The following is a 24315-nucleotide window of genomic DNA, read 5'->3' on the forward strand; positions in this document are numbered from 1 at the left end:
TTTTTATGTTTTTGGGTTTTCTTGGGGCCGTGCCGCACAGCTTGTGGGACCTTAGTTCTCCGGCCAGGGGTCGAACCCGGGCCCTCGGCAGTGAAAGCGCGGGGTCCTAACTACTGGACCGCCAGAGAAGTCCCCCGTGACCACAGCCAAGTGAATTCGGTATTACTATTTCCTTTTCACAGGTGAGGAACTTGAGTTGGAAAAAGGTGAAGTAATTTGTTCAAACCACAATTAGAACTGGAATTTCAACCAGAACCTGTGTTCTTGCCACTTTACCAGAATTTTGGACTTGGTGATGGCCCGGAGATAATAAAGTCTGCAAAAGAGAGAGGAGCCAAAGACAATGAATGTCTAAGGGTTTTTGCCTTGGAGAGCCAGGTAGATGCTTCCCGTGATAAGGAGGAATGGCAGGGCTGGGAGTGCTGATTTTAAGGTGCCCAAGAGGTATCTTAGTGGAGGTGACCAGTAGGCGGCTGTGTAAACAATTCTGAATTTTATAAGCAAGACCGTAACCTGGAGGTACAGGTCTGGGAAACTTTGGATGCGAAGACAGATGGCAACTGAAGCCACTGGAGCGGATGAGATGGTCCTGAGAGAGTATGTTGAGTGAAAATGAGGTTTTCGATAGAACAGCTACATTTAAGAGCTGGACAACAGACACTGAGAAGGGGTAGCCACGGTGTTCTAAGTTATGACGTTACAGGAGCCAAGGCGGGAACACGTCGTAAGGAGGGAGCACTCAGCAGCGTCAAATCCTTCTAAGAGGTCAAGTAAGAGAGGAACAAGCATCTGAACCAAGAATCTGCAGGATTTAGCAACGAGAACCCTCAGGACAGCGGTGGGAGCAGAGGTCAGGGCGTGATGGGCTGACAAATGAGCAGAGCGGGAGGAAGTGGGGATCATGAGTGTTAACTCTCTCAGCAAACTGCAGAGTGGCTGGGAAGAGCCAAGGTGAATGGAACGGAATGGGACTGGCTACCAGGATGCGGGATTGAAGGAGAGTGGACTGTAAGATGACAGAGACTTGTTTAAATGCTGATAGAAGGAAGAAATATAGAGGGAGGGGTTGAAGACACAGGAGAGAGATGCCTGAGATGACAGGAGGGGGTGGAATCCGACATGCAAGCGAAGACCCTTTCTCACTGCAGCGGTAGGGAAGGCGCGGTGGGGCTGAAGATCTATCTATGGATTTGGGGTGGGTGGGTATGCGGGCATGGTGGTGGTTTGGAACGTGCCAGCCTGATTATCGTTCTTTTCTAAGAACTAGGAGGCCAAATTACCTGCAAGGAATGGAGGGTTTGGTGAGGGAAGGAACGGAAGTTGGAGGAATATGATGAAAGTTTGAAATTGCTTCTCTGGAGAACAGGAAAAGCAGTTGACCGGAGACGAGCATAAGGGTTGCCAGGGAGCATTACGGGTCTAGCTGAGGCCACAGGATCTGAGGTCACCGTAGCAACCATCTGTCCAGATGATTTTTTTTCTAGCAACCTAGATGCTGGCATGAAGAAAGTTAGGTGGGTGTGGAGCTGAGCATTTGCCAGAAAGGCCTGAGGGAAGAATAGGTTTGAGGGATCAAGGGAGTAGAGGTATAATACTGGCAACAGATGGATCAGGGACTCTATGGGGAAACGGGCAGGAAATACAGATGGAAGGGACTGACTGGAAGAAAACAGAAGAGTCTGGGTGAAGGAGGTCTTGTATGGAGTTAATATTCTTTGAGTACGTCCTCTGTCCTAGGCACCTTTCACGTGTGACTTTATTTAATCCTCCCAACAACCCTGCGAGGTTGGCTCCTATCCTTACACTGCAGAGTAGTTTAAGTAAATTAGCAAGTAAGTGGCAGAACTGAAGTGTAGTCCATGTTGCTAACCACTGGCCTATACTGGCCTCCGAGGTGTCCATGAGGTCAAGGAGAGGGTTTGTGGGAGTCACTGGAGGCTGTGGTCAGAGAGAAGGCCATGTCTGATCTTGGAGATGGAACAGTCAATCACAAGATGCAAGGAGAAGTCGAGAAACGGAGAGTCAGAGGTTGGGGTGGGGCGTGGGGTCCTCCCTGAGAGGTCTGATATTCATTCAGGAGGATGAGATGCTGTTGCCCAGATAAACCAGTCCACAAAGCGTGTCCCTGCAGGTGTGTAGGTATGTGTGGGTGTGGGAGTAGGCACCTACTATGTGCACGGCTTAATACATGAATGAATCGGTCCAGCTGGTCCTTAGAGCAGACGTAAGTGCATGTCTAGCAGTCATTTCCTCCTTCCTAATGGTATTCTAGTTTCATTCAGCTATACGCCCTCCCACCCCAGGCCAGGGGATTCAAGGGGAAGCAGATCCAATCTCCGGGGCTGGACCTGGCCGTTCTAAGGTAACCTCATGCACCTTTCAGTAACTGATCAGGAACCCGTGCCAGCCAGTGCATGGCATTTCCTGGCCCTAGGCACTGCTTTAGGAATGGTCATGTGATCCAATGGAGGCCAGCGTTTGCTGGGTGCTTCCGGGCACGAGGGCCAGAACTGCTGCAACTTGCTTGCTACCAGCCTGAGAATGGAGCCAACTCACACAGGAAGCAGACTCAAAAGACCCAGAGAACAGCAGAGCCAGGGCCTCGATGGAGCTGTGCCCGGTCTCTGCCAGCCTTCTGGGCCCCGGCCGCTCTTTGTAATTGCTCATTATTTCTCTCAAGGACACCGACACTCTCCACTGCCCTGGCTCTGCTCTCTCTAATCCACTCTCCATAACACAGCTGAGCCATCCTTCTGAACACAAGCCTGATGACACTTCCATCTGTAAGAACCCTGATGGCTTCCTGCTGTCTATATGTCGGAAATATATTCATGAATCAAACACGGTCCAGGCCCTCTGGGGGTTGGTTGCCCACGTGAACAAATATGGACTGTGACCAAGGGACTGGTGGGGTGGCAAGTGCCGAGGAGGGTATGCCAAGCCGGAAGGGCCCCAGGGCAGAAGACGGGCGTCTTGAAGGAGAAACACGAGTCTGCCAGACAGGGAAGAGCGCCCCGGCGTCGTCCTGCTGCAAAGCTCTGTGCGTTCCTTCTACAACTGCACAGCTCACTGCATGAGGCTGGACCAAGCCGTGCACACTCTCCTACCTCTGGGCCCCTCCTTGTGCCACGACTGCTTCCAGGGGAGCCCTTCCTGTCTGTCCCAGCAAGATCCCACACATCCTTTGAGATTCTCTCTGTAAAACTGGACCTTCTATTATTCCCTCCTCTGGTAACTAAAGGCAGGGCCGCTCTCCCCAGTGAGTCCGCGGGTTTGGGATGGGTAGCTTCACCAGGTACCCTGGGCACTCAGTGCCCTTATCTCTGTCCACAGCAGGTGCCCAAAGCATGTCGCTAAGCTGAACTGCAGAGTAGAGATTTGGAGCATCTCGTTTACCTGTCAGCGACTAACTGCTCCAGTCATTTAATTTACAGACACAGGGACTTCCCTGGTGGCACAGTGGTCAAGAATCGACTGCCGAGGCAGAGGACACGGGTTCGAGCCCTGGTCCGGGAAGATCCCACATGCCGTGGAGCAACTAAGCCCATGTGCCATAACTACTGAGCCTGTGCTCTAGAGCCCACAAGCCACAACTACTGAGCCCACGTGCCACAACTACTGAAGCCCGTGCGCTTAGAGCCCATGCTCCGCAACAAGAGAAGCCACTGCAATGAGAAGCCCATGCACCGCAACGAAGAGGAGGCCCCGCTCGCCGCAACTAGAGAAAGCCCGCGTGCAGCACCGAAGACGCAATGTAGCCAGAAATAAATAATTAAAAAAAAATTTTACAGACACAGAATCATGTTCCCCTGCAAGCTCCTAGTCACCCAATTTCATCCGAGTTTGTAATCACTCTCACCTCTGTAGAGAGATTCTGCCGCACGTGTGCCACCCCTCAGTCGCTGTGCCACCAGACTACAAGCAGTGGCTCAAATCCTCTCGGTGTCCAGAGGCTCCCATCTTGCCAGTGCCTACGAAGAGGCACTCGGTCCTTCACTCAACAGTAGTTACTGAATACGTCCCATGAGCCTAGCATGGCAAGGAAACAGGCAGCCCTACAGGCTGCCATCTGTGCCAGTGCGGGCTCTAATCAAGGCCTACAGGGGTCCATCCACAGAGTGGCTCAGCTTGGAACGCTGGCCTGCAAGGATGACAGCTACTCCGAGACTTCATGAGGCCCGGCTTTCCCTTTCCAGAGGCAGTTGCCACTGTCAAGCAGAAGAGCCCGCTATGAGTCAACCTCTTCCCTGGGAGGACAGTTTCCAACCGCACAACATCCCTGGTACTGGGTAAGGAGGGAAGGCAGCAAAGGGCCCATGAGGCAGTGACAAGGCTGCTCTGTCAGCCTCTTGCAGCAGAGGAAGGAGACCTTTAAACGGGTCTAGTTAGAGACAAGCCTTTCCTCTGGACAAAGGACAAGCCAATCTCTCTCAAGCAGTGAAGAGAGGAGCCTTCTGCTTTCAGGGGCTCAGGCCAGACCACAGAGGAGGATAGGCCCTGGGCAGCTGGAGCGTGAGACTCCTGCTGGGAGCCCTCCTGCCTCAGGGAAACCGGCACCGTGGGTGAGCTGACGGAGCCTGGGTGAGTGGAAGGGGCCGCAGTCCTTCCCCACGGGCTGTGGGAACGTGGGGGTAGAGGCCCTACGGGGGTTGGTAGGTCTGCAGAAGGTCCTCCTGCAGCCCCTCCAGGTCTAGGGCGGGAGAGGGAGGCAAGGGAGGCCACAGGGCCATCCTCCCAGCTGGTGACAACAGGTGAGCGGTAAGAACGACCGATTCAGGACCAACGAAGGCTTCCTCAGGGTTCTCAGACGTTGCTTGAGGAAGAGCCTTTAGGTGAACCTAAGGGGAAGAATGAACACCCCAGGCTAAGCAGCAGAGGGGTCCATGGAGTCATTTAATGTAACCATTAAAGGAAGCATGACCTCACTCTGTATACCAGCCCAGTGAAGCCAACGGGCCAGATTACATTCATAAGAATAACTGAGAAAGAGTAATGGGACGGGACAGGAAAGGTGGCTGAGGGGTGGCTTGCTAGATGTTCCCCCGGGCTAATGAGCAAATTGGTCCCTAATCTGCTCAGGTGCACAGCTGGCTTTCCCAAACAGCCACATTCCTGGAGAACATACACACAGGCCACTTGGTACTAAACTCCATCAGCTAAGTGATACCAGCTCAGAGTCTTTGGTGCTTTTGAAAACGCTGGCCTGACTTTGGTAGGGTAAGAGATGTGTTAAGAAGTTTAGCAATTGCCTGTCTCGTCCACAACAGCTCCAAGATGACCTCTGGCAGGCAACCGGCTCTCTTTCTGGCCATGGGCTGGATGGCACTTGCAGGCCGGGCATAAGAGAGTGCGTCCCCTCTCTGCAGGCTGCTCCGTGACCGAACAGGGGCAACCTCCACGACCCAGCACCGAGTTCCTCTCACAGGGGAGTAATGAGAGAGGTAGCTGGTGAAAGCAGAGTGCTGGTTCTGTGGCCAGCATTGCTCCAGTTCAAACCAACATGGGTTCTCCGGGAGGCCAGTGAGCTTGCTTCAATCTGCTAGCTATTAGGACCAAGGTTCAAACGCAGGTCAAGGACCAGACTGGGAAGCCTCCAGTCTCTGCATGGCCGACTCTTCCCCTCACAGTCCACTGGTCTTGCAGGGTGTCCAACTCTTCCTTAAGCTGAAAGTGGCAAATCCCATCATAGTTCAAACATCTGAGGTATGCCATTTATGGCATACTTAAAAAGAAGAGAAAAGTTACCTCTACCTGAGCCTTGGTTTTGCAATTGAAAAATCTTATTAGAAGGAAATCTTCACATTCTCTGAGGTGATCTTTAGTTTCTCTTCTTTAGTTTTCGTTGTTTGGTTTGGATTTCCTAAGCATTATTTTTTTCCCATCTCCTCTCTGCTTTCTTTTATAAGACAAAGATGCTGTGGACTTGGCTTTCGCTTGGTTCACAGTGACTCTACGGCAATGTATTAAGTTTCTTTCTCCTAAGTCCACTGAAGTCTTTTTGGACTTGGAGAAAGCTTTTTAAGAAAGAACTTGCTCATTCAGCAGGATTTTCCTCCCCACCCCAAGCTCTGGTTCTGACCTGGAAAAAATAAGAGTGAGAAAGCGCAAGAGAATCCTGCAGTCCTGACGCTCAACTGCACAAACCACAAAAAAGAGCCTCGCTCCAGTAACGTAATCATGGAGATTTCTGGCACCTTGGTCTTTCAAGAAAAATACATCCATCTGCTGGCACAGGGACCCATCAAACTAAATCCTGTTCAGCATGGAGTTCCCGATTCATTAGTGTTGGAAAGTCTATAGCGAGGCTGGCCGCTCCCACTGGATGACGCCTCCCTGCAGCGCCGTCTGTAAACCCCACAGCTGTGTTTTCACTTAAAGCCACTTCTCCTGACTCCATTGCACCTTGTTCCAGAGGCTCGTTCTATCCTCATTAAGGTTAAAAATGACAGGTCAAGGATTCTTCAATGCTGAAGTTTTACTTGCTCAGAAGAAAAGCCGTCTGTCTCCGGAGCTACGGTCAATCAATAGGGAAGGCTGCTCTTTCGTCAGGAGTCACAGAGGCCAACCTGGTTGGTTCATCCTGGGTTTGCCTCAGTCAGCAAGCCAGTCCCGGGAGAGAAGAGCCCTGACCCCTCCTGCCCGCCTGTCTGAGGGTTACTTCATGGCTCACCAGCAAGGCCGGGGCAGTAGAGCTCTGCGGGCCATGACTCCGCAGCACCTCTGCCTTTATTGCTGGGTGAGACCAGCACAGAAGACCTCATTCCCCTTCCCAGCACCTGTGTTAGCAGAACAGGCGTTCCCCTGCCCACATTTTTACCCCGCAAATTCCTGAGAAATATGGCAACGGGGAACACAAAGCACAGTGAACAGGTCTGCACGTTTCGTATGCAGAGGGACGCTGCAACTGACGTGCTCGACCCACTCACAGCAGGAGCATTTTTGAGGATTTTCACAGCCAAAGAGGGTGACTTCTGTTGGGACATTACCAGACCAGAGCCATCTCTGCTCAGAGCTCTAGGGCTCAGGCCAACCACTCTTCAGGGACTGGAACTGCCCAAAGCTGCTTCCGCGGGGAAGTGCCCATGTTGACTGTGGGAACTGCATATGGCCCCTCCACATGCATGGAGGTGGCTGTGCATCGTACAGAGAGATTGTCTGGGTCTCCTGGCATTTAGAATATATCAGTTTTGCAGCCTAGCCACCTACTTGCTAAAGCTTGTGGTCCTGCCCCAAACAGTGGAGAATGTCCACCTGCCAGAGCCTCCCACTTCAGCGCCTCTGCTACATAGTTTCCATCACACACACAGCAGACACCAGGGAAATGTGTCAGAAGCAGCCTAAGTGACAGGCTATCTGCTCACTCAGGCAGGTGGTCTAAGCTTTGTCCTTGAGTCAAGTTAGGCTACAGGGAAGTGACACCTGTAGACGACACGAGCTTGTTCACTAGCTTACTTGCCTTCCTCAAGCTGTGTTTTATCCTTCAACTTTCACCCGAGTTTAAGACATAGCCTTATAATACCTCCTTCTTCGTTGGCCACAAATGTAAAAATCTGTCCACTGTAACACTTAATGCCCCACTATCAAGCCTCATGTGAGAAAGAGCTTTTAGTGCTGGGAAAAGCATCCTGACTTTCAGTGAGATTTGTTATAAGAAATAACCTTATGAAATCTGTCTCTTCCCCATAAAGCAGGAAGCTATTTCTGCATTTCTGATACTGAAGTCAGATAATATGACGCCCAGTCACAGGAATCATGCTCTCTTACAGATGTCCTATTACTTCTGCCTCTTTTCCTTGGCTCTGATTTTCTGTCTTTCTTTCTACTGTATTCATTTTACTGTTTATTTCCTTTGTTGCAAGTCTTCTCAAATCCTTTTTGGAAACAGATGAGAGTATACATAAATAAAATAAGGTTCTTCAAAATATAAGCCAAACATACATAAAAATATGAGAGCCAGGCAAGTTCGAATACAACTTGATTCAACAATGATCATGACGGTAGGCATTCAGTTCATGGAAGAAAGAAAACGGGTCATTCTCATACATGCCTCAGAGCCAGTGATCAAGCTGGCTCTAGTCTTGAAAAAACAGGAGAGAACAGAATGATCTTCCAGGGAATTGGCCTCAGTTTCCAGGGACTTGAGGAGTTGAAGGAGTTATATAACCCCAAGCTGGGAGCCAGCAGCTCTGGCCTTGTCTCTGTTCTTCCCCAGACTCCGGGATGGTGTGGGGTTCTGATGACCTTAGCCTTCCCACCTGTAAAATGGAGCTGAGTTCCTCTATGGTCATCCTTGTGGTTTATTTTACGGATGAATGTGAGATACTTTCTAGGTTTACTGGAAGAAAGCCTCCATAATAAGTCCCTGTTATACCTGTCAGAAGAAAAGCTCTGAAGATTTTCGGAGGACCAGCGCTCACCTCTTTTAATAAGAAAGAGGTGGCAGTGCATAAAGCTGTGTTACGTAGCCAAGAGCGACTGTCGAAGTTCATGACTTGATTCCATGCCCATTGTGCTTCCTTCCTCCCAGATGAGGCCAAATGTCTGGACAACATATTCCAGGACAACATTCTAAGGTCCCTTCTGGTCCTGGGGCAGCCAGTCTGCCCTACTGTCCTCCTCCTGCAACCAGCCTTCAAGCTGCAGCAGTGGGCTTAGCAGCACCTCCTGGCACAAGATCACTGGCCACGGCCATCCAGTCACAAAGTGTCTGTTGACCTGATGCTTCCTGGGTTGCTCAGAACAGTCTGGAAGGGACACCTAGGAGGCCCACGCCTGGGGTTACCGGAGGTTCCTACTCTCATCCAAAACAATTACTAGTGTCTTAAAGAGCCTTTCTCTTTTTGAACAATATATCAGTCTAATAGGTACCATTCTAACTATGGAAAAGACCAAAGAACATATGGGTATTGTGAACTTTAAAGAAAATACAGAAAGAAGCTTACAGCTAAGATGAAATGCAAAGATCAAAAAAATTAAAGAGGTTAGTAGAGGATATTAGAAAGGGCTGAGATCCAGCAAGAAGGAAAATGAACAGACTTTCTATGCCTTGCTAACTGAAACATCAGCTTTGGTAATAGAGAATCCTTGGATAATCTCGCATAGCTGAAAATCATTTAAGAAACTAGACACAATGTTAAATGTTAAAAAAATAAGTTTCACAATAATCTTAGGGGAACATTTTCATTAAGCAGAAATCTGTTTTCTCTCCAACCTTTGTATAATCTTTCTAGGGGCTCTGGGCTGGAACTCAGGGGACAGTCAGAGGCTCTCACAGTGACCTTGGGGATCCTCTAGAATAACTGCCCACAGCACTGGACAAGTTTTCTTTCTAGCACTCTAAAGATCTCAAGCTTTGCTGCGACCCTCCTGCCTGGGACACAGGTCTTACTAAACCAGAAATAAGCTCATTTCGCTTTCGAGTGGGTGTACCTATAAACAACAAGCAACACTGTAGAGAAGTAAAGGGTGCGGACACTTCAGGCTGGTTTTGAAACCTGGCTTTACTTCCTATGAGCTACATGACCCCTGGCAAGTTACCTTACCTATTTGTACCTCAGTTTCCTCCTCTGTAAAATGGGGACAATAATGGTACCTGGTTCATATGGTTGTGAAAATTAAATGAGGGGAAAGAAAACACATTATAACAATACCTGACGATGGCAAACACTTGATAAATGTTCCTGATGTCATAAAGCTTAGGGTTATTTCTTATAATGAGTTGAGATCAAATTTAAAAGAGGACGCACTGGAACAAGCTGACTGGGTGGGACTCAACAGTCCCAGATGTGATCACTCTAAAACCCAAGGAATTTCCACATTAATAGGGTTCAACTTCGTAACTGGAGCAATATTTGGGAAGCCACTTCTCTCTGTGAAGGACACACAGCAGGAGAGCACTCCGCAGGAGGACACATGCTTCAAAGTCTTCTTCAGCGGCCCTGCCGGCACTTGCGGCGGCTCGGTGGCCGGGCAGCCCTACTGTATTCCCAGGTGACCAGCTCTCCTGGGCTGCTTCCCACTGAAGCGTCAGGCAGGGAGGCCGTGGTGCCCCTACATGAGGCTCACTCCTCAACAGAAAAGCCTCCACGGCCCTGCCAGGTTGGCAGATGTGCCTCAACATGGAGGCTGCCCAGCGCCTCTGCACTGGCAACAACTTGTCTGTTAATCTCCACTTGGGTAAGGAAGAGGCCGCAGAGACCTGCTAGAGCATGGCAGAGGGCTGGCTTCTGACAGTCCGGATGTGGGAAAATTGCTTCTATCGTGGTCTGATTCTTCTCATTTATTCTCAAGTTGAAACAAGTCTCCAGCTGTCTGTTTGCTTAACTATCATACCGTCCAACGGGATTGTAAACTCCAATAGAGAAATCCCAATCGATTACTGTTTCTGAGCCCCACAAATCTTTATTAAAAAAGCACTTCTAGGTGACGTAGGGGCCTGCAGTAAGCCGCAGAAATACGAGGTTCCACATTCAACCAGACACAGCACCAGGAACTCCACACGCACAGCTACTGTTACTGCCATTTTAAGGGTGAGGAAGCTGACGTGCAGAGAGGCTAAGTAACTTGCCTGCCCAACCAAGGTCAGGTGATATAGCAATCAACACCTGGCAGACCTAGAAATGGAACCCAAACCCATCTAACTACAGTCTGTGCATTTCTCACTGGGCCACACTTGCTATTTCTCCATCTATAAAGAGGGCACCAAGCTGGAAGCCGGGGGCTCCAACACTTTTCTTCTCTCCTCTAGATTCCAGCAGGCGTAGGACAGCAACTGGGGTTCAGAGAGTCAGTCTCTCGGGGCTCATTGGCAACGGTCTGACGGAAGAACAACTGGAATTTAAGGCAAGTCGCCCTAGCGAGAGGCTGCGCAGACCGCCCGCCCAGCTTCAGGTGGAGAAGCCGGACTGGAGGAGACAGACGCCTGGGTGGGCCTTCCAGAGGCAGGGTCCTGCCGGCAGGCTGGAGGTGGCAGGTAAGCCCACTCAACGGAGAGCAAGTGGGAGAAAGACGTGGACTGGCTCTGGTTTTCCATTTCAACGAACCTGCCCTCTGGTTGATATGACTCAGTCACACAGGTAGTGGGAAGAGCAGAGCTACAGCCAAGGGCTTCTTACCTCAGGGTTTGCAAGAGAAGAAACGCCAGTCAGCTAGTCAAAATACTGGATAGCAGGAATAAAATCAAAACAAAGCAACAACAACAAAAACTAAGGTTAATATAGGATCTATTAATATCCTACTGATAAAGTGCTGGGGACCAGAGAGCCAGCTTCCGTTATGTAGGCCAAGGGCCTCTGTCCATGACATCATCTGTGAGGTGAAAGCCTCGGAAGAGATACTGTCTTGGGCTCCTTCTGGCCGTGAACTTTATAATTTTGTGGGCAAGTGCTTGCTAAACACGCCCCCTGTGCTGCTCAGCACCGTGCCGGGCACCCCGGGAGGCACAGGGGAAAAGGACGGTCTAGGCTAGCAGAGATGATTAAGTCACACTGACTCCAGCGCTGTCGGAGCTCAGAGAAGTAGCTGGTAGAGTGGCCTGCATGGAATAGATGAGGCCTGTGAGTCTCGGAGGACAGCAAGGATTTGAAAGACACAGATAGGAGATTCCATGTAACAGGAAAAAACAAGACTTTAGCTCTCTTTGGGCACAGACCACACGGGTCACATCCATCACTGTATCTCCAAGAGTGTTTGACAAAGTAGGCACTTAAGAAATAATTGTTGAGGGACTTCCCTGGTGGTCCAGTGGTTAAGAATCCGCCTTGCAATGCAGGAGACGTGGGTTTGATCCCTGGTCGGGGAACTAAGGTCCCACACGCCACAGGGCAACTAAGCCCGCCCGCTCTAAAGCCCACGTGCCATAACTAGAGAGCCTGCGCACCGCAACTACTGAGCCCGCGCGCTCTAGAGCCCGCACGCCACGATGGAATATCCCGCGTGCCGCAACGAAGATCCTGCAACTAAGACCCGATGCAGCCAAATAAAGAAAGAAATATTAAAAAAACAAAAACAAAAAAGAAAGAATTGTTGAAAGAATAAATGACCCAAACCAGAGAAGTAAGAATAAATACGTGCTGTTCTGTGAATATGTGCAAGATTGGTCCGACTACAGAGCAGAGGGTACAACTTTGGAACAGATAAAATCACATTGATGATGGTAACCAAAATGAGTAGGCACAGTAAATCTTTCTGTGCTAAGCACATTAATGTGTTCTACCGGTGGATCTCTTAACAAGCTCACAGGGTGGGTGCTGTTACCATTCCTACTTTACAGCCGGGGACATGAAGGCTCATAGATGTTGGGAAGCTTGCCCCAGGTCACGCAATTGCAGCCCTGGGACTTGAGCCCAGGGGCCCTGACTCTCGGTTCAGTACTTTCCCATAAGACAACAGAGCCTCGGGTTACGTCCGACAGAGGCTAAATCCCAGACCCTCTTCTAGTGTGTGTTCTCCTCCTAGGCCACCTGTAGCTTTATGATGTGGACTGCTTTCTGAGAGCAAGCAACTTCTGAGCTGAGACCTGGCCTTTTCCAGGTGCAATGCTGGCGTCCCACTCAGGTGAATTAAACAACCCACTTTTTGTTTTGAGATGATTATAGATTTACAGAAATAGCAGAGATACAACAGGGAGGGCCCATGTATTCTTTACCCAATTTCCACCAAAGGTGACATCTTACATAATTATAACACAACATCAAACCCACGAAACACACTGGCATGTTATGTGTGTCTGGTTCTATCTCATTTGGTCACATGTGTAGATTCATGTAACTGCCACAGCAACCTGGATATAGAACTGTCCCTTCACCACCAAGATCCCCCTTGGGCCACCTCCCTCTCCCCCCACCAGCCCTCAACTCCTAGCAACCACAACTCTGTTCTCCAGCTCTATCATTCGGTCATTTTAAGAATGTTATATAAATGGAATTACACAGTATTTTAACATAGCTCTTCAAAGTCATCCTAAGAGTAGGACTTGATCCATTTGTTCAGATTCGCAGAATATAAAACAAGAGAAAGATAAAAATTAAGCAGAATAAGGAATGTTTCTATCCTAGTTCTGCCATTTCTAGCTATGTGACTTTTGACAAGTTATTTAACCTCAAGTCTCAGTTTCCTCATCTGTAAAAATGGGTATAAGGTTTAAGGATTAAATGAGGTAACATGTGAAAGCACTTGGCAAATGGCAGGTGCTCAATAAATTCTAGCTGTTTGTTATTATTAATAACAAGCCAAGGAAGCCTCTGTGCTTCTTTATAGAAAATCAGGCACTTAACGGTCACAGACGATTAAGGAAATGACCAGCCAGCCCTTAAACGACCCCAGGTTATTCTTCTCTTTGCTTTCCAAGACTCCACTGTGGAAACAACCCAGGGACTTTTAAAAGGCGCTTCCAACAGGCATCTTCGTGAGCACACCATCATGAGAACAAGCAGCCACTCCCCAGGCCAGATCCACTGGGGGGCCTAGAATTCTGAGAGCGGGAAAAACAGTCAAGAGCTCTGTTCAGCATAGAATGCGTCCAGAGGACAGCCAGGGTTTGTGCAGGGGCCTCCAGCAGCCCAGTGAGCACAGAGAAGGGGACAGTGCCAAAAAGAGGCAGGGGTCAGATGTGTGATCGAATTAGGTGCTGCATGGATACCCCACAAAGCTCAGCATCACTCAAAGGATGGATGTTTGAAGGGTGACAATGGCCCCCACTACCCACGAGGTCACCTTCACTATGACTAGCTATGGAAATCTGAAAAAATCTCCCCCAAAATCCCCTATGCAAAGACTCCATTATATAGTCGAGAGAGCACTTGACTTCGAGCCTTTGAGTATCTGGGAACACAGCACAAATGGCTGGCCATATCTTAAGCAATATGCCCAAGGTCCATTGAAAACAGACAAAAATGGGTATTCAGGAGCCTTCATGATTTATTGAAAGTAGCATTGTCTGTGCCTTTGCATAGCACCAGCAGGGGTGGGATTGAGGGCGCTCCTCCTGATGGCGGGGTCACCCCATGTGTCTCCTGTTCCCTTGGACTTTTCAACTCCCCGGGCTTGCATTCACTCACTCACTTTTTCTCCTCTGAAGTTAAAGAATACTGCCTCATCTATCACTGACATGTCGGGTTTCAAAAGGACTGGGAGTGAATTCACTCTTTTTTCTTAAAAAAAAAAAAATGAGAAGAGCTTGTCTGGGAAGAGAGAGGAGAAGGTAAGGGGGTGGGGGGAGGCCGAGAGCTGACGATGGCTGCTCTCCTCCAGCCCCGTGCCCAAGGGAAGCCCTGTCTGGCAACCTGGCTCATGGGGGCGGGGGACAGAGGCTTCCGTGCTGTGCCACGTGCTGCTCTTCAATCCCCGTGTGCGCTCACGCCGCCTCTCGCACTAGCCTTTATAGCGTGTTTCTAGTCCTGCTTACTGTACTCTGGAAGGCACATGTGTTTCTGATGTCTCCAGGAACACGTGTGTACCTGAGTGGAGGGAGAATCTGTGGTGCGGTAGCAGAGGTGCACCAGACTCCCGAGGCCGGCCGCCTTGCGGCCTTTAACAGGATGGTGCCAGGGGCCTCCAGCTCACAGGGTCCCCAGCTGACGCCTGCTCTTCCTCCTGCGATGCGGGGCGGGGGGGACTCTCCTGGGTGGCACCACAGCCGCCCCGCTGCCCAGTCAGAAACCCAGGAGTGTCCATCCATGTGCCCACCCCCTCCCTTTTTGGGCTCTGATTCTACCTCCTCAGTGTCTTTCTCACCTGTGGCTTCCTGTCAGCTGTATGACTTCAGGTTAGCCATCTCACCTAGATGACCACTAATTGGCCCCTTCTAATTCATTCTCCACAGAGCCTCCAGAGAGATCTTTCTAAAAAGAAAGTCCTAGTCCATCACTTCCATATGTAAAATGCTTCAATGGTACCAATTTGAATTCAAGAAAACACTCATATCTCAGGGCAGAGCAAACAAGGTCCTCCAAGATTGGCCCTGGTTCCACGTCTAATAACATCTCCCACTGCCTCTGTGAGCCCTTCCTGTGACACAGCCATGCCAAAGGCCTGCAAATCCCAGAACACACCAAACCCTTGCGCTGCTCTGTCTGGAACATCCTTGGAGAAGCCATTTCCAACCTGCTCTCAAGGGCTCTCCTTCACTAGAACAGGAGTCTTCTCTCGGCTCCTGTCAGCCCAGCACGGAGCACCCTCTGGACCATCTGTGTCTTGCAATGACTGACACAAAGCGGACAGTCAATGCTGTTTTCTGAATACTTTTGCTGCAGTGTATTTTCCCATGGATGAAAGATGGCAGGCCTCTACTTAGCTTGGCTGAGGTCGGTCATTTCACAGATTTCTATCAAACGTTAGCTGCACATCCTTCCCAGGCAAGCAATCCTTGGCCCTTCACCCACATCAGGCTTTCTTCCCACCACATTACACTCCAGCTGTTCTGAGGCAAACCCAATTCCAATGGCAGTCACAACTAGCAAGCTGCCTTGTTGACTATAATTTCTGAAAGCCTCTCGGTTATGAGATTAAAGCATGATCGGGTGAGTCACCGACATGGGTGTTTGCGTGTAATCGACAAAGTCCTGGGCTTGGCATCAGTCACCGTCCTGACTTTGGGCAGCAGTCAGAAGGATTTATCTAGAAAGTTTAGAGGTTTTTCTCTTATCATCCTCACCCTCCTTTAAAGGATACAATCTTCACTTTTATGCCAAGTCTTAAGCCAGAGAAGCCTACTATCTGTTTAAAAGCCACTCCTGGGCAGCTTCTGATGCCCACACCTCCTTTCCAGATGGTTCCTGGAGGGCACCATGCCTGCGCAGGCTCCTAGGACTGACTCCATACCAAATCTACTCAGGTGTGTGTCTCTTTAATGGAACTGTTTTCTAAAAGAAACTTCTGGAGCTAGGAAATAAGTGGAGAACCTAAATGTAAATCTTAAAACTATAAAACTGCCAGAAGAAAACATAGGAAAAAATCTTCGTGACCTTGGGTTAGTCAAAAATTTCCTAGATGTGACACCCAAAGCACAAGCCATAAAAAAAATTCAATAAATTAGACTTTACCAAAATGTAAAACTTCTGCTCTTCAAAAGAGGATAAAAAAATAAGCCAGAGAGAATGAAAAGACAAGCCAAAGACAGGGAGAAAATATTTGCAAATCACAAATCTGATAGAGGATTTATATCTAAAATATAAAAAGAAATCTCAAAACTCAGTAATAAGAAACCAAAAACCCAATTAAGAAATGGGCAAAAGATATGAAGAGACACATCACCAAAAAAGATATGCAGACAGAAAATATGCACATGAAAAAGACGCTCAACATCATTAGTCATTAGGGAAATGCAAATTAAAACCACAATGAAACACCACTACACACCTATTAGCATGGCTAAAACATACAAACAAACAAAAACCCCTGATAATACCAAGTGCTGATAAGCAGGTAAAGAAACTGGAACTATCGTACATTGCTGGTGAGTGGTAGAGCCACTCTGGAAAACAGTTTGGTAATTTTTTATGGAGTTAAATAGACACTTGTCATAGGACCCAACCTTTTCTAGGTATTTACCCAAGTGAAATGAAAACAACCATCACACAAAACCCTGTAAGCAGGGCTTCCCTGGTGGCACAGTGGTTAAGAATCCGCCTGCCAATGCAGGGGACACAGGATCGAGCCCTGGTCTGGGAAGATCCCATATGCCGCAGAGCAACTAAGCCCGTGCGCCACAACTACTGAGCCTGTGTTCTAGAGCCTGCGAGCCACAACTACTGAGCCCGCATGCCACAACTACAGAAGCCCGCGCACCTAGAGCCTGTGCTCCTCAACAAGAGGGGCCATCGCAATGTGAAGCCCGTGTACCGCAATGAAGAGTAGCCCTTGCTCGCTGCAACTAGAGAAAGCCCGCGTGCAACAACGAAGACCCAATGCAGCCAAAAATAAAATAAATTAATTAAATAAATTAAAAAAAAATAAGATGGGGGAATTCCCTAAAAAAACCCAAAGAAACAAAAAAAACCCCTGTAGGCAAATGTTATGGCAGCATTATTCATAATCGCCCCAAACTGGAAACAACCCAAATATCCTTCAACTGACAAATGGGCAAATGAACTGTGGAACATCTATACCATGTATACACTTATACCCTGCAATAAAAAGGAATGAACACTGATACACACAAAACACAGGGGTGAACCTCAAGTGCATGATGCTAAGTCAAAGAAGCTAGACTCAAAAGCTACCAGCTGTCTGATTCCACTTACCTGACATTCTGGAAAAGGTAAAACTACAGGGACAGAAAACAGGAGTGGTTGCCAGGGGCTGAGGGTAGGGGAGAGGGGTTGACTACAAAGGGGTGTGCAGGAATTTTCTGGGGTGATGGAACTGTTCTATGTTTTGAGTGTGGTATGTGTAGCTTGCAGAACTGTATGCTAAAAAGAGTGAAGTTTACTGTATGTAAATTATACCTTAGTTGGGAAAAAAAGTAATTCTGGCTAAAAATGTGGCTGGTGGGTCTAGGGCTTAAGGTGTCAGGAGACTCTAGTGACCGCAGAAGGAAGCTTCTCCCTTTCTCAGAAATGGCAAAGAAACGACTCAAGAGTTGATCGAACCCACAAGCAGTAAAACAAATGCAAGCCGACACAATAATAAAACACCATTTCCAACCTACCATATTAACAAAGATTAAATGGAACCCCCAGACTCTCAATTTGGTGAGAGGCAGTGACAATGCACTATTGTTCCCTGCTGGGGAAAGCCTAAATTAGTCTAACCTTTCTGGAAAATTATCCTGCAGCTTGTGTCAAAAGCTCTAAAAAATGTACATGCTTTAGGATACCTAGAAAAATGTTATTACTAGGTGATGGGTAACTGATGGCTATTTTGGGCTTACTTGTTAATTTAAAACTTTCGTAACACAAACTTGTATTACTTTTTTTTATTTTAAGATTTTTTGATGTGGACCATTTTTTAAAAATTTATTTTATTTATTTATTTTTGGCTGTGTTGGGTCTTCGTTGCTGCGCTCAGGCTTTCCCTGGTTGCGACGAGCGAGGGCTACTCTTTGTTGCGGTGCACGGGCTTCTCATTGAGGTGGCTTCTCTTGTTGCGGAGCACGGGCTCTAGGCGCACGGGCTTCAGTAGTGTGGCACACGGGCTTCAGCAATTGTGGCTCGCGGGCTGTAGAGCGCAGGCTTGGTAGATGTGGCGCATGGGTTTAGTTGCTCTGCGGCACATGGGATCTTCCCGGACCAGGGCTCGAACCCATGTCCCCTGCATTGGCAGGCAGATTCTTAACCACTGTGCCACCAGGGAAGCCCTGATGTGGACCATTTTTTAAAAGTCTTTATTGAGTTTGTTACAATGTTGCTCCTGTTTTATGTTTTGGTTTTTTGGCCCCGAGGCATGTGGGATCTTAGCTCCCCAACCAGGGATCGAACCTGTACCCCCTGCATTGGAAGGCAAAGTCTTAACCACTGGACCACCTGGGAAGTCCCAAATGTGTATTACTTTTATAATACAACAATAAAAGTTAATAAAAAAGAGAAAGTATCGCAGAAAAATAGTTATTCCCTTGAATGCGGTCATTCTAAGAATGTATTCCTGAGGAAACAGTCCAAAACAATTTTGATTAAGAATGCATAAGAATATTAATTGCAGTGTTATTTATAATAACAAAAACTGAAAGCCACCTAATGGTAGCCACATTAGGAAGGGTTATGTAAACTGTGGTATGTCTGTTCAAAGGGAATGCTTTGTGTCTCTTATTTGAGTGACTGGAGTGTGATGCGCGACTCTACTTCCTTCCCTTCCTTGCTCACAAAGGTTGCCTGCTCTCCCTGTGACTCCGGCACCAACTGCTGAGTGCTTCAAGACACCCCCAGTCTCGTCTCTTACCGCGGTGCTCCCTCCACACACCCAACCAGACCAGATCGCCCCTCACCCGCCGCTGCCAAGCAGTAGGGGCCCAGCCTTCCTCGCCCCAAGGCCTCCACTTCAAATCCTTCCCCTCCACCCAGACCCACCGGATGGATCCCAAATGAGGTGAGGTCTTTCCAGGCCATTACTGCTGGTGGCCTGTACTGTAGCCCTTCCTGGGTTCTTCCCTGTTAGAGGTGGCTCTTTTGTGAGGACAGAAACGGGGCCTTTCTCGGAATCTGGGCACACGGTTAACATCCATTTGGTGTTACGTGTCAGGGACTGTTCTAAGTGTTTTATGGGTACAATTCATTTAACCTAACATCCCCATGGCATAGTTACTATTATCATCTCCCTTTTACCGACTGTTACCTCTGAAACATGTTACCTCATTTTACTCACAATTATCTTAGGAAACTGCGGCACAGAAAAGTTAAAGCAAAAGAGTCAGGATCAGAGCCCAGGCGGCCTGTCCCAGGCCCATGCTCACAGCTCTACACTCTCTTGCCACTGACTTGAAGCTGGTGGCCACAGGAGAGCTGAGTCTGGGCCTGGGGCAGAGTCTGGAGCAGAAGCAATGTACCCCAAACGAGTTCCGAGCTAGGCCTCTGGGTAAACAGGACAGATCTCCACAGGGACCAAGAAGGAGTCCTCGGCAACAGGGAGTCAGGAATCCAGGCCTGGAAGCCGGACAGCCAGGCGGGCGGAGGGCAGGGAGAAGCTCAGGCAGAGCTCTGCTCCCCTCTGAGCTCAGAAGTGTGCTCCTGCAGGCCAGCGGGGAGGCAAGCAAGACTGCAAGCTTGGCTGGACAGAAGCTTGCAGGAAAAGCTAAGTCCCAGGACTTGGCTGGGGTGGAGGACAGGAGAATGAAGGGAGAGCTCCTTGTAATTCCCAGAGCAAAACTCGTAGCAAATCAGGTTGGCATTCTCAGAGCTCAGAAAAGTTCCCAGTGCAAATGTACTTCAAAGTCAGTAGACTGCTATTCATTAGCAAACTTTCTTATTTAGGGGACTGCCAATTTAATGCTGACAAGCAGATAAGAAACCTGCTGGGATCCCCTCCCTGGGTGTTGTCCTTCAGGTCTGCACTCATTTCCTCCCACTCTGGCACATTTCTTTTACCTCCCCCCGCCCCCCCACCCCCGCCCCAGGGTGGGGGTGGGGTGGTGTGTTCAAAATTCAAGGGCAATTAAATACTTTCCAATTTGCTTTCAGTATCTGTAGTGTTTTCTTACAGCAAATTGTTAATTGCTATTTTGTACAGGAGAAGACTTTTAAAAACAGAATGACCTTGTTTCTCATTGACTTTTAACGTGGCCCCTTCAAAGCATAGCTAGTGTCCCCAGGTAAAATACCAAAGCAGCCACTTCCACACTCAGCCCAAACTCAACGTTTCCTGTGCGCCCGCTTGCTCTCTTTGTGTCTGTATTCTGTCCATGAGACATTAAGCTACTCTGAGGGCTGGGACCATGTTCTAATCTCTTTGTCCCAATATCTAGCACAGTACTCTGTGCCTAGTAGATATTTTTTTTAAATGTGAGAAATTAAAAACATCAGTCAAAAGGGATGTTCTAAAGTTATAAAATACTTTTAAAGCTCTTAAATTCTCTAGTTAAAAATGTCTGTCACGTGCCATTTAAAATGGGAATGAAAGAAGTACAAAACAAACAACTGTGTTATAATAATACCATTCTTTAAAAAGGTGGGAATTTCCTGAGTAATAACAAACAGGGCCACATCTTCAAGATCTATGGGCACAGTGTCCTTGAGCACCCATTGACTGTGGGGACATTCTGAGTGCTAGGAGCAGCTCGTAGCATGCCGCTTCTGAACCAACACCGCAGATTTATGAGTGAGAAAGAGGTTGCAGCGAAGTATCTGCCTTCTACACAGCTGATACTCAAGAACACAGGCAGGGAGGGAGGGAAGGGAGTAAAGAGACAGAACCACAGAATGATGCGAATGAAAACCCAGGCAGTACTGCATCAGGCACCGATAGGAGATACGTGGAGAAGGAGGCAGCCTGTCGGAAGCGGCTTCTGGAAGAAGTGGGGGGCCTGCTGGGGGGAGCGAAGTGGAGGCCCAGGCCATGAGAAGGCAGGGAAGGACGAGTGAGTACAGGAGACGGGTGGGTGGGAAATGGGGAACACCAAATACCGGCCGCACCACCGAGGGCCTCCAAAGCCAGGGGGCATTTGGATCCAATGGAACAATCCAGCAGCTCGCAAACGCTGGTCTGAGATCAACAAAATGAGAAATAGGTTTTCCACAAAGCTCAACCAAGTCAACGTGAGACTGCCCTGAACGGTGAAGTTAAGTCTTCCTTTGTTTTGGTGCTAAAATGTTTTCATTTATAAAATCGTGCAGGAAGTAGATGGTAACTGGCTTTTAAAGAAAATGCTCTTGGGCTTCCCTGGTGGCGCAGTGGTTGAGCGTCCGCCTGCCGATGCAGGGGACACGGGTTCGTGCCCCGGTCCGGGAAGATCCCACATGCCGCGGAGCGGCTGGGCCCGTGAGCCATGGCCGCTGAGCCTGCGCGTCCGGAGCCTGTGCTCCGCAACGGGAGAGGCCACAACAGTGAGAGGCCCGCGTACCGAAAAAAAAAAAAAAAAAAAAAGAAAGAAAATGCTCTTGTTTGGCAAAATAAAACCTTGCAATCCTATATCATCCCAGAATATTAATGGAAATCTCACTATCCATGAAATCTGCTTAAGGAGACTGCAGGTTCTTGAGTGACAGGTGAAAGCAGCATTTGGGGGAACTCAGTCCGGCAGCGGAGTTCAGGACAGACAGCTGACAGAACAGCGGCAGAGCCCCCGGCTTGCAGAACCACGCAAATTGGAATCAACTGGGCCTGCCCCAAGAGGCAGTCATGGTTGAAATCTAAGCATCAGCTGCAAGGGTTCCTTTTCCCCAGTGCAGGTTTTACTAACGTCAAAGGATTCCATGTCTCTTACGTAGCTGTTTGGCTCACATTCAAGTGACGTGGGGTGTGACATGGGGGCAGGACGAGGACGTGCAGAGTGTCCTGTGAATAGAAAGGGGAGAGTCCAGGAGCTTCCTAATCATGAGAACAATTACCCAAAAGGCAGGGCCCTGGAGGAGCCAAACCTGTCCCGTCTGTCAAAGCCACTTTACCTGAAAGGCTCACCACAGAGAGGACGGAGGCACTGGCCACTGCCCCGCTCGACCCCCAGAAGTTTCTTATATACCATCTTGTCAGAGTGAGAGCCCTTTGTCTCACTTCACTGCCCCCTGGAAATGCTAGGGACTTAAGTTTGAATCATCTGGGCACAATCTCAACCCCAGCTGTGATGTGAGTTCTTTTCTCAGACAGCCCAGCAGCAACTAATACAGAAACTCTGTCTTGTGGAAATCATTTCCATTAAAAGCAAAAGCAGGCTCTGATCAGAATTCCCAGAGGGAGGATTAGGCTGGGGATCCCACCATGGTATACAGATCGTTTCCATCTCCCCATGGGGGAAGGGCGGATGGCGGCTGAAGTTAGCTCACCCCAGGAGGACTCTTTGCAAAAGGCAGGTGGGGGGGCTTGGTGCCTTGCCCACCTTGCCACGCTGGCAAATCAGGTCTCCAACAAGCCTGAGCATCTCCCTTTCCAGGGGGGCACACTGGGGGTCTCTTTGCCTTCCCCCAGAGAGCCTCTTTTGCCGGGCTCCCTGAGGGGCACAGCTTGGTCTGAGGATACAGAGGTGAACACAGAAGTGCTCAGGAAGCCTCAGAAGCACTGCCAGCCCCCTGGGGTGCTAAAGCTTCCCGGCTCCTCACACCTGTCCAGGCAGCTCCATCTTGAGAAAGCCCTCATTACACCCTGTCCTACACCCTGTATGCCCTGGCAAGTAATCAAACACCCAACCCTTTCATTCAAAAGAGGAGGAAACCTCTCTGATTCATAATAAGCATTTAATTCTCTTACATAAGCACACCTCTCTTCTAGAGCTACAGTCCTTCTCCCAGATCACAACTGCCCCATTGTCTTTTTAAAAAGACCAATATGTACAGAGATGCTTAGAGACCTTGAAACACCCTTAACAACAAGCACTGGGCAGGGGCTGGAGATATAAAGGTGAACAGATGCTGTCCTTACCCTTAGGGAACTTACAGCTTTAGGGAAGGCGACAGGGAAGCAAATGGAAAATGACCAGGCAACATGAAAACGTGATCAAGACAGGTGACACGTATAAACAAAGTGCTCTGGGAGCCCTAAGCGGGAGGCGGGATGGATGCGCTGGCCAGTGCAAGCTTCTCTGCAGCAGGATTCAGTTTCAGTCTTCAGCTTCCTGGAAACTAAGAAAGGTTTACAGGGGTGGGGGTAGAGCTTTTCCGTTCTATACGAAATGAGCCTGGATAATAGGCAAGCAGAAAGAACCGGAAGGCAAGTGAAAAGCTTCTAGGGGTGGAGTGGGAGCCATGCTTCCTCGCTAAAGTTATATAAAAAGCAGTCTTCAGAGCTCTGCTGAGGATATATTCTGGCCATTCTGACCAAGGGCATCAGCTACTGGTCCTCACTGGCAGCCACTGCACTGGAGGGCACCTAGTAGCGAAGGCCACGCTAGGACTCTGTGCCCAGTATCCCCGGCCCCCAGTCGGGTAGAGGGCACGTTCCCCTCTCTGCCTCTGGCTACTTTCTGCCCCCTCTAATCAGCCCACAATCAGAGTTTCTTTTTACAGCATCAACTTCTGGGCTGTTCCAAACGCTCGAACTGGCTCAAGCTGCCTTCTCTAATCCAAGCTTTATCAGTAATAGATGGAATCTTTTGATCTCGGTCGACTTGTGTGTCTATTTCTCAGTGGTTCAGAACTCAGAAGGGACAGGACTGTGATGGAACACGACCCTTAAATCTCAACAGGGTGGGCAATCGGTGACCCTCAGCTCTTCACCAATCATGTCCTTCACTTTGTTTACCATGTGATTCAGGGCTTCCCTTCCCAAGCAGCCTTCTTTCACTAATCCCATCTACTTAAGAACCATCAGGTTGGGTATTCCTTTAGCCCTGTGTCAACTCACTATGCCCTTGCTTTTATCTTACTGAAGTTTCTTGTAAGTACACAGAGTTCTTCACAAATTCACTAAGCAACTTTAGGGTGGAAAGTCTGTCTTCCACTGCCTAAGGCACCTTCATAGAACTATGAGTAGTAGTACTTGTAACACGATAGGAACTCAAGAAATATCTGTCCAGTGAGAGCCGGAAATCATGTCTGAGTCTGTATTTTTAACAACTTCCAGAATAATACTACCTGTATTCCTTCCAATTTTTGAAAATTATGAGTAATTGACTATGTGACATGCCTAAAGGAAGAGTGAGCACATGAAAAGTTTAGGGTTATAATAACAAGCTGCTCAGCAGAGTTACTCCGGCACTTAATGATACAGGTTGGTTTTTATGCGTATGCTAACAAGCCA

The 24315-nt window shown here is 48.7% G+C and overlaps 1 protein-coding gene and 1 long non-coding RNA gene across 17 annotated transcripts in view; one reads left to right on the top strand and one right to left on the bottom strand.

The window, feature by feature from the left end:
• Nucleotides 1-24315, bottom strand: part of DIS3L2 (DIS3 like 3'-5' exoribonuclease 2) — a 373682-nt gene that overhangs the window by 42663 nt on the left and 306704 nt on the right. The gene's annotated exons all lie outside the window — the stretch shown is intronic.
• LOC109548012 (uncharacterized) overlaps nt 17136-24315 on the top strand; it is a 42264-nt gene continuing 35084 nt past the window's right edge. For both annotated transcript variants that reach the window (XR_002173995.3, XR_012332933.1), the window contains exons 1-2: nt 17136-17257; nt 18802-19020. This is a non-coding gene — a long non-coding RNA (uncharacterized lncRNA). The remainder of the gene's footprint in view (nt 17258-18801; nt 19021-24315) is intronic.

The sequence above is a fragment of the Tursiops truncatus genome, chromosome 7, assembly GCF_011762595.2.
Source record: "Tursiops truncatus isolate mTurTru1 chromosome 7, mTurTru1.mat.Y, whole genome shotgun sequence".
NCBI lineage: Eukaryota > Metazoa > Chordata > Mammalia > Artiodactyla > Delphinidae > Tursiops > Tursiops truncatus.